Source organism: Schistocerca cancellata, chromosome 7, assembly GCF_023864275.1.
Source record: "Schistocerca cancellata isolate TAMUIC-IGC-003103 chromosome 7, iqSchCanc2.1, whole genome shotgun sequence".
Lineage (NCBI taxonomy): Eukaryota > Metazoa > Arthropoda > Insecta > Orthoptera > Acrididae > Schistocerca > Schistocerca cancellata.
The window spans coordinates 179,456,282-179,467,597 of NC_064632.1; the positions used below are offsets into that span (position 1 = coordinate 179,456,282).

The window sequence follows — 11,316 nt, forward strand, 5'->3', positions numbered from 1 at the left end:
TTCTACAACAACGAGTACTTTGAATCATTTTGATGTGGAGACGTTCTCAATGTGAATTATTGTAATATTAAAATATGGTCTTTTTCTTTCGTTAAAGCATCACAAGTCGATTATTTATTATGTGGAATGGTATGGAAACAATCCGATTTATGTTAATCTATAGTTAGTAAAAGATTTTTGGTGCTTATATTGAAATAAGTTTTAAAGCTGAGTTCAGAGATTATTTTTAATGTTATCACGATCGTGAGACAGAATGTGACTTCAGTAGTGTAACTGAAAATTAGTAACTTCGCGTCCTGTCTAAAGCTCTGACCGATGGTCACTGTATCGAAGATTACTATTATGAGCGATACTGACGGAGGTCAACTTTGCGTTTCATAAGCCACTTCTTTGATAAGTGAATTACTTTTCCAATGAATTGCAGCCTAGCGTTTGCTACAGTTGATTTCATAAAGTCGTCCAATATTATGTTGATGAAGACGACTGCCTCTAATGTTTGGGGTCGTTAGTTTCTAGTGCCTTAATGGATTTCCGCGTAATTATGTAAAATACTTTACATTTCTTACCATTAGGAATTAATGGCCAGTCCCCGTACTAAGCATCAATTCTCTGACCATGCATCTTTCCTATGTTGTACAACACCCGCGAACTATTTGAGTTTCCTAAGTTACACGAATACACCAGATTATTTGTAAGTGACGTGTACATAACGGCCCTCTAAAACCGCCTTGGGGTATTCCCGAAGATAGATTTACATCTCGCAAGGGCGAAATGTTAGAATTCTATCTGCTAGGATGTGCTGAAAACAGTCACAAAGATTGTACGATACTGCGTAAGTTCTCAATCTGTTCACAAACGGAACTGGCTGGAGCTGCGACATAAAGTCGCGCAGGCGCCCTGCGGCTATGGCGTAGGCTCTGAGCTCGCCTTATACTACTTTATTAGGTCGCTAAAATCAGGAGCTCACTTGTTAAAAAGTAGATTTTTTGACGCGTTTCGGGCGTAGCCCTTCATCACAGCATCATATAAAATGTCTCTTAGAAATTGATATATTGTCACGTTACTAGATTCTCGACAGTAGACACAATATAAAGTATTCAGCAATTTGTACTATGTTCTGATGATAGATTACATACAAAACGGGTGAGCAATAATAATTTTCAACAGCAAGTGATCTATTGCTTTTAGCTACGTAATAGTGCAGTGAAATAAGATGTCACAGTACGAAACTGTATCGAGTTCAAATAACATGCTCCTTTTCCAGTCATTGGTATCATCTGCTGCTCCAAAAGCCAACAATGAACTGTTGCTGGAAGGGGAGTAAGTCATCTTGTGTAATATGCATAGAATCTTGCTGGTATGTCGTCAGGTACAGTTCAGGTCTCGTTGTTGCACGATTTTGCCGGCCACGGTGGCCGAGCGGTTCTAGGCGCTTCAGTCCGGAACCGCGCGACTGCTACGGTCGCAAGTTCGAATCCTGCCTCGGGCATGGATGTGTGTGATGTCCTTAGGTTAGTTAGGTTTAAATAGTTCTAGGGGACTTATGACCTTAGCTGTTGAGTCCCATTGTGCTCAGAGCCATTTTTTTTTGTTGCACGATTTTAGGTGATCAGCCTCTTCGGTATTTGCGTTTGATGATTGAAAGAAGGAATTGGTTATGGTCTTCTGCAGTGAAACAGCTTCGGATGACTAAACGCAGTATTTCGGCCTTCTCTTTGTCAGCTGTTTCGGTGCCAGAATGATCGCTGAACAACTGATTGCGTATGGTAACTGAATTCACGTAAGACCAAAACTTCTTATGGTTTTACGCCATATCGTTCGGCAAAATTTTAACTTACAGATTGAGAAGGCATGTGATAGAAAACGTTATACAGCCAAAACCCAGTTCTTTAAGGAATCGAGCTTCCATGCATAAAATAGCTTCAAAATTTAACACATTAACTAATTTTTTAAGTAATCATTATGTATAGAATGAGTAAATGTGCTAAGTATTGGACGTTAAACATGTACGCGAGAAAAAAGTTTAGGAAAGATTTGAAATTATGCTTAAAGTTGGTTGGAAATCGCTAAACGCTCTCACCCTCAAATTTTGTTGTCGTGGTCTTCAATCCAAGGACTGGTTTGATGCAGCCTCTCGGTACTACTCTATTTCGCGTAAGGCTCTTCATCTACTGCAGTCTGCATTCCTCTGAACCTGCTTACTGTATTTATCTCTTGGTCTCCTTGTACGTTTTGTAACCTCCCCCGCCCCCACACACAGTGCCCTCCAATACTAAATTGACCCCATGGTGTCTCAAAATGCGCCCCACGAACTGATCCCTTCTTTTAATTAGATTGTACCACAATTTACTTGTATCCCCAGTTATATTCAGTAACTCCCCATTAGTTAAGCGATCTACTCATTTAATTTTCAGCATTCTTATGTAGCACCACATTTCAAAAATCTCTTTTCTCTTCTTGTCTAAACTGTTTATCACACATGTTTCAATCCCATACACGGCTGCACTCCAGATAAATACCTTGTGGAGATCCTAAAATTTAAATCTATATTCGGCGATAGCAAGTTTTTCTGTTTCAGGAGAGCATTTCTTGCCACTGCCAACCTACATTTTATATTCTCTCTGCTTTGGCCGTCATCAGTTATTCTGCTGACCAAGTAGCAAAACCCATCTGCTACTTTAAGTTCCCTGTTTCCTAATCTAACTCCCTTAGCACTGCCTGATTTAATTCGACTACATTCCATAATCATTGTTTTGCTTTTTTTATGTCCTTCTTATATCCTCCTTTCAAGACACTGTCTATTCCGTTCAACTGCTCTTTAGTCCTTTGCTGTCTCTGACAGAATTATAATGTCATCAGCAAACCTTAGTTTTTATCTCTTCTCCCTGGACTTTAATTCGTACTTCTGTATTTTCCTTTGTTTCCTTTACTGATTTCTCAATATACAGATTGAATAACGTCGGTGATAGGCTACAACTGTGTCTCACTCCCTTCTCAACCAATGCTTCCCTTTCGTGCCCCTAGACTATTTGAAAGAGAGTATTCCAGTCAAAACTGTGAAATGCTTTCCCTAAGCCTACAAATGCTAGAAACGTAGGTTTGCCTTTCTTTAACCTCTCTTCTAAGGTAAGTCCTATGGTCAGTATTGCCTCGCATATTCCTACATTTCTCCGGAATCCAAGGTGATCATTCCCCAATTCGGCTTCTGTAAGTTTTTCCATTCTTCTGTAAAAAATTCGTGTTAATAATTTGCAACCCTAACTGATAAAACTGTTAGTATTCTCATATACTGAATGGAAAAAGTCCGGTATTTTGCGCGCCTTCAACTACGCTGTATCAAGGCACATACATATTTTCTAACTGCAATACTTATTTTCTACGTTAAGTTTTTGACTAAGATTACACTTCTAAATGAGTAGATTATGACAGGGTTTTGAATTATTGAACACGGTAAATAGCGACGCAATGGAAATTAAATTTTTGTTCCCCCTGGAAATCGTTTGAAAAGGAGCCTGCAATTGGTTCCGCATTTCGGAGTTCCGGGAAAGTCGCTTAGTAATACAGACTGGGTTCATTTTAATACTAAAAAACAGTCCCAGGTTGCACAGCGTTCTTGATTGGTTCAAAAGCGACGCTTTTCACGGGGGTAGGTCATTATCAGGTTATCTTGTCCAGTATGGGTCATCAGTCACAGTAGGGTAGAATAATATCACGCTAATGATTGCTGTGTTTGCAATGAGCGAGCACCGATATGCCCGTGGTACTTTGCTCTGCGGTCAAGTTTACTGTTTACGAGCGTGCTATTATTCTGCGCTGCTGATAACCTACGCACGAGATAACCTGACGATGCCTTACCCGCTTGAAACTCACCTTTTTGAACGAATAAAGAACACTGTGCAACCAAGGACTATTTTTTAATGTTGATTACATTATAAGGTTGCTATAACACTGCGCCACAATGTACTGGAATAAATTTATGGGTTCCTTTTATTTCAATTTTGATAAGTTCTTGTAACCGTGTGCCACGTGGTTCCATGGGAAACATTTGCAATTTCAGTACTGAAACACTATGTAGTTTGTCTATAATAATAATCAATTACTCCAGTTTGTCATTAGTTCTCATCCCGAAGCCGCTTAGAGTGAATCATGCTCTCAATATCAGCTCCCAAGTGTTCACTTACCGTTCGTCTGAATTCGTACCTAATATGAACACATTTCACTTAATACGTTCTAGCTTCAGCTAAATCGTTATTCAAATAAACTGCCATCGGCTGATTGTGTAGTTCTTTCCTTGCAAGCGATATTACAGCAAATGTAAAGCAATCTGAACTGCTGAGAACTTCCAGACTCGTTCTGGTCCTGAGTATGTTGAGAGTCATTATTATAATTAATTCCTGGTATAACGAGGTGTGATGGTAAGCATTGTGGCTCCTACATCTCCTTTGCACGCACCCTCTACAGCTTTACGAGGGTTGCTGAAAAGTTACTGGCTTTTCCTAGAAAGAATAAGGCTACAGTTTCCCCGATACTGACACACTTTATATATAGTTGTTGAAGATATGTAGTCGGTGTAAATAAAATTCACGCAATCGGTCACTAAAGCAGCTCCGCGCAGCCTCTTTGACATCTTCAGTGTCCTTAAATAGTTACCATTCAGATGATATTTCATATCGGGAAATAAAGAATTGTCCAAAGGGGCTAGCTGGAAGCCCGGGATCGTCAGTTTGGCAGACGAAACGTTGGACGTGTGCGAAGTTGAGTTGTCATGCAAAGCTGATCAACTTTCCTCGGCGTTTATTCTTAATTGCTTCCTTCAACTGGCCAACCAGGTTAGCATAATATTGTCCGGTTACCGCAGATCCATGAGATAAATAGTCTAGCAACAGAATTTTCTCGGAAAACGGACCCCATCACTTTTTTGGACGGTTTCCTGGCTGCAGAAGTTCTTCCGCCTTGTGGACGCACTGTGTTGTCATTCTTTTGACTGTTCGTTTGTCACAAACGTGAATCCAAGTCTCATCCTCAGTTACTAACTTCGACAAAAGGGCGCAAAATTATTTTCGACGTGCCAACGCGTTCTTTGCGCTGATCGCTGTTCAAACATTTCGGCACTCATTTCGCTGAAAGCTTGCATCTGTCTAGGATTGTGGTGGTGATGTAACCAACACTCTGCCAGGAGCTGTGTAGTATTTTGTCTATCTTTTTGGCGGATAGTAGCTCAGGGACAGCATCGGATAGTGCAGTGTGGTTTGAGGACGGCCACAGCGGGACTCATCTTGAGCGAGATATCCAAGGTTTCTCAGTGCTGCAGGAAGTAAATTTCTTTTCAGATGTTTGTGGAATGTCAGTGTGAATGCCCTTTGCGGACATTCCTCAGAGCAATAGAAAATCCAAAGACGAGACACTTTCTTGTGATTTTGCCATCAAGGCTATCACCTGCAACAGAACAAACTGTATGAATAGCGAACACATGGTATTTAGACAGTTACGTAATATGATTTCAGACTTTCAAATGAGATCGAACTTCCAGAATGAGATTTTCAATCTGCAGCGTACTGTGCGCTGATATGAAACTTCCTGGCAGATTAAAAATGTGTGCTGGACCGAGACTCGACCTCGGGACCTTTACCTTTCGCGGGCAAGTGCTCTACCATCCGAGCTACCCAAGTACGACTCACGCCCCGTCCTCACAGCTTTACTTCTGCCAGTATCCCGTCTCCTACCTTCCAAACTTCACAGAAGCTCTCCTGCGAACCTTGCAGAACTAGCACTCCTGGAAGAAAGGGTATTGCGGAGACATGGCTTAGCCACAGCCTAGGGAATGTTTCCAGAATGAGATTTTCACTCTGAGAGACGAGATACTGGCAGAGGTAAAGCTGTGAGGAGTGGGCGTGAGTCGTGCTTGTGTAGCTCAGTTGGCAGAGCACTTGCCCGCGAAAGGCAGAGGTCCCCGAGTTCGAGTCTCAGTCCGGCACACAACTTTAATCTGCCAGGAAGTTTCATATCAGCGCACACGCCGCTGCAGAGTGAAAATCTCATTCTGGAAACCTCCCCCAGTCTGTGGCTAAGCCATGTCTCCGCAATATCCTTTCTTAAAGGAGTGCTAGTTCTGCAAGGCTCGCAGGAGAGCTTCTGTGAAGTTTGGAAGGTAGGAGACGAGATACTGGCAGAAGTAAAGCTGTGAGGACGGGCCGTGAGTCGTGCTTGGGTAGGTCGGCTGGTAGAGCACTTGCCCGCGACAGGCAGATGTCCCGAGTTCGAGTCTCGGTCCGGCACAGTTTTAATCTGCCAGGAAGTTTCGAGACCGAATTTGTTTTTTTATTTCAACTATAAGCCAACAGTGTTAGGAACTCATCACCCCGACAAATCTTTGCACTATGAAAGTCCTTCGTATCTCCGAATACCTCAGAAAAAGAAGTCAGAACGTTTTAAAAGTCAGTCATAGGTCAAAATCTTGTTTGTAAGAACCCTATTTTCTCGGCATTTATACTGAAATATCAGTTATGTACTAAGACTAAATATGAAAAGGATTAGGAGTCCTGCAAGATCGTGAACTGCTTCTCTTCTTAGTCTCATTCTACTTTGCGCCCTTTGTCCATGTCCATTTTAACACTATGACGACCATATAACCGACAATTCAGCTGTCTGACGAGCGAGCAGAGCCGGAGGCAACGTCAGCCCTGCGCGTGGCTGGTTGCCCAGTACGGCAGGTAAACGAAGCAGCCAGATCACTGGCCATTCCGCGCCGTGTTTCGTATTAATTTCGCTTCGATCTGCTTGCCGGCGTAATGCGTTGACAACAGTTTCCCGATAAGCTCGCAATTTGCGTCGGAACGAGAGCACTCCATTTGACCCGGTGCAGTACTGGCCGTGTGCACACATCACATCGCATTACATCGCACCACGATTCGCCGAAAGGGGAAGTTCCTGCCTTTCGAGGGATGAAACCGAATTCCCGACTGTCAAAGTAAATAAATCTGCGTACTACTGACGCTTACTTCTACATTTACATCTACATCTACATCTACATCCATACTCCGCAAGCCACCCTGACGGAGGGTACCTTGAGTACCTCTATCGCTTCTACCTTCTATTCCAGTCTCGTATTGTTCGTGGAAAAAGATTGAAAGAGTGTCGGTATCCCTCTGTGTGGGCTTTAATCTCTCTGATTTTATCCTCGTAGTCTGTTCGCGAGATACACGTAGGAGGGAGCAGTATACTACTTGACTCTTCGGTGAATGTATGTTCTCGAAACTTCAACAAAAGCCCGTACCGAGCTACTGAGCGTCTCTCCTGCAGAGTCTTCCACTGGAGTTTACCTATCATCTCCGTAATGCTTTCGCGGTTACTAAATGATCCTGCAACGAAGCGCGCTGCTCTCCGTTGGATCTTCTCTATCTCTTCTATCAACCCTATCTGGTACGGATCCCACACCGGTGAGCAGTATTCAAGCAGTCGGCGAACAAGTGTACAATAACTTGTTTGCTTTGTTTTCGGACTGCATTTCCTTAGAATTCTTCCAGTGAATCTCAGTCTGGCATCTGCTTTACTGACGATTAATTTTATATGGTCATTCCATTTTAAATCAGTCCTAATGCCTACTCCCAGATAATTTATGGAATCAACTGCTTCCAGTTGCTGACCTGCTACATTGTAGCTAAATGATAATCACGCTTACTTCGGAAGACTTCTCTCCATTGAGAATGACATGCTGCTTCCTGTTATCTAGGAACTCTTCAATCCAATCACACAAGGTGTTCAGAATCAAAGTTCGGTCGGTTGGTACAAAGCAAGAAGGTCCCATTGTGGGCATTATTGGGAACATATCGTTGCATGAGTTCAAAAGCTGCGAAAATGCTGTTGGTGTGAAGCACAATGTCTTAAAATAGTAGATGGAAGTGAACTGAAGCCGTATTCCTAGTTTTCTGAAAGTACACGCTGAATCACATTATCGATCATAAAGAACATTTTCACTCACGTGCGGTGGTTTGATGAATTTTTGAATAATAGAACTGTATAAACTGTGCTGGACGGCCAATGTTCGACACACGAAAGTACAGGGTGTCCCACTCAAACCTTCCTGATTTGAAAGACCCAGGAACAAAAACCACGTTGTATAGCATCTAAAAGTGCCCAGGCAATGGGTCCTCCGCGTGCGATCCAACGATTGGGAAATTTCCTATACAGGAGCTTGCGAACAGCCACTGACCAATGCGGCGGGGCTCCATAGTGTTGAAAAATGATGTTGGGTTGCAAGTCTTGTATCTGAGGGTACACAAACTAATCCACCATGTCCAGATACACTGACCCATTCACTGTTCCGCGAAGAATAACGGTCCAACAATCCTGTCGTGTATTAGCCTACACCAGACGTTTAGTATAGGGCTATCACGAACGTGTTCAGTGACAAAGTGTGGATTTTGCGAACCCCAAGTCCGAACATTATGCCTATTAACCCTTCTTGATAGATAAAAGGTTGCCTCATCTGAGAATAAACATCTTTCCAGGAAGCTGGCATCCATATCAATACACTGCAGCATATCCGCAGCAAATTGTTGTCGGCGTGGTTTGTCGTTTGGCGTCAGATGTTGCAGAATTTCCACTTTGTAAGCACATATACAAAGACGCTGGCGAACTACATGATGCAATGTCGACCGAGGTACATCAAGTTGCCTAGATGCTTGACGAATTGATTTACGTGGGCTTCTGAAAAACGTTTGTCCTCTACTGTCTCTTCTGAAACTCCGTAACGTGCACCGCCAGAGTGTTTCAGAACACTATCTGTTACCAGAAACTTCCTATACCATTCCTTAATTGTTTTTACATCATGCGGATCACATTCATACACACGACAATAATTTCTTTACACAGTAATGTGCGATTTTGTTTCTGCAAACCACACTACTGCTTTCGCGCACTGCTGTGGAGTCGCCATTTTCACTTCATCGACCATGCTACATTCTGGCGACGATACTTGGCACTTCTGACGCGGGGATATAAATTCTTTGAGATGCTCTACAATGTGGTGCATTTTTCATTGTCTTACCTACTGTGGTTTTTCTCTCCTGGGTCCTTGAAATCAGGGAGGTTTGAGTGGGACACATTGTATTATCAGTCATTTACCAAGAAACCGTGGTAAGAGCGACAAGATATTTCGTATTCGTTTTAGCAGATCTGATAATGGTTTTCTTACACGGTCTAGTCACATTAATGTGACCACCGCCTATGTTTGATATCAACGTGCAATAATCACTCACAGACGGCAGGTGGAAGCACTAGCAGTGTAGCGTATACAAAGCGTGCCCGGGGGACAAAGAGAACACTGCAGTCGTTGTAATGAGGTAACGGAGCGATTTATCGATGTCCAAAGGGGCGTGATCATTTGCTTTCGTCAAGTGAGAAAGCGTCTCCGAAACGGGTAAGTTTGTAAACTGTTCGCATGCCACCGTGGTTGAAGTACACGGTGCATGACTGTCCAAACTGGTTCAAAAAATGGCTCCAAGCATTATGGGACTTAACATCTGAGGTCATCAGACCCCTAGACTTAGAACCACTTAAACCTAACTACATCACACACATCTATGCCCGAGGTAGGATTGAACCTGCAACCATACCAGCCGCGCGTTCCGGACTGAAGCGCCTAGAACCACTCGACCATATCCAAACTGATGACGAGGCAACTGTGGTACACCACGGACCGTACATTGGATGAAGAGGGTGAACGATGGCTGCAGAGATGAGTACGGGCAAATAGTGGAGCAACTGTTACGAAACTGACCGTCCAGATGAACCAAGGGGCTACCAATGGTGTACCCTCAACGACCGTTCAGCGAACGGCGCTGGGTATGGGCGTCGACAGCAGGTGTCGGGCTCGCGCGCCCATGCTGACTTCTGTTTATCGGCGACGAAGGCTGAATTTGCACACCAGTACCGCAGCTGAACGTCCACTGAATGATGACAGATGACCTTTTGAGATAAATCATGTTCTATGCTCCATAGGCGTCAAACGTCTGAATGTAAACAACCTGCAACAGTCGTCGGACGGATGCTGGCCGGAGGAGGGAATACTATGATCTGAGCAATATTTTCGTGCCATTCCCTGGACGATCTCGTTATTCTGGAAGGCACACTGGGTCAACAGAAGTATGCAACTATTGGAGAACATGTCCACAGCTACATACATTTCGTTTTGTAAACTCCCAGATTTTATAGTGTACATATGGCATGTGTGAACGAGGTTGCCTAATGTCATGTCCACAACGGACATATCATGCCTATAAATGAATTAAACACCCCTAACATTGACAACCTACACCTAGAGGAATACGGTAGATGAGGTATTTAGTGGTGACGATAATGTACTCTAGTTTAATTAGGAGGTCGACGATGAATAGCTTTCCTACTAGAACGAATAAAACTACATACTGTCGAATTATTTGTTTTCAATCCTCGGAAAAATGCAAAAGTATAAAATCAATAGCATAGCACTCCGTAATCAGGCCACAAGTGGCCCATCGGGACCATCCGACCGCCGTGTCATCCTCAGAGGGGGATGTGGATAGGAGGGGCGTGTGGTCAGCACACCACTCTCCCGGTCGTTAACGACGGTTTTCTTTGACCGGAGCCGCTACTATTCGGTCGAATAGCTCCTCAATTGTCATCACGAGGCTGAGTGCACCCCGAAAAATGGCAACAGCACATGGCGGCCCGGATGGACACCCATCCAAGTGCCGGCCACGCCCGACAGCGCTTAACTTCCGTGATCTGACGGGAACCGGTGTAGCCACTGCGGCAAGGTCGTTGCCCATAAAATCAATACAGAATGTAAAATCCTGCTCTTAATATAGTTTTGAGATTGGGAGCACTTTCCTCAAAATCGCGTCCCCGTTTGTTATACGTACACAGTACGTCGGCTGATACTTTGTAGCCCCGAGTAAACAATTCAGAGCACAAGCAAATGAACTCAACACATTTATTGTAACTGTTTCCTTATATGCCGAGTAGTAGTGCGTACATCACCAATTACAGAACCGGGAGACGTGGTATTGCGGTGTCGATCTGCTCGGCGCCATTGATCGCCATGCAGGGGATGTGTGTTGCGTAACTATAGATTCTGTCTGCACAGTGGACGTAATATACCGTCCGAAAAGTTCTACAGTTGCAACTACTTCAATACGACGCTGAACACGAGTAGAGATTTCTGTTTGCTCATAAGCCAGGAATAGAAACTCTAGTATTCGTTCATAAAGAAGCTCTTTGATATTTCTCAGACTTCACAGAGAAGCAAATAATCTTCACTCTGCATATGAAGATAGA

At 43.4% G+C, this 11,316-nt stretch overlaps 1 pseudogene; it reads right to left on the reverse strand.

Annotated features, from left to right (window-relative positions):
• Positions 1–10,687: 10,687 nt before the first annotated feature.
• On the reverse strand, positions 10,688–10,805 carry LOC126093797 (5S ribosomal RNA; annotated as a pseudogene).
• Positions 10,806–11,316: the final 511 nt, after the last annotated feature.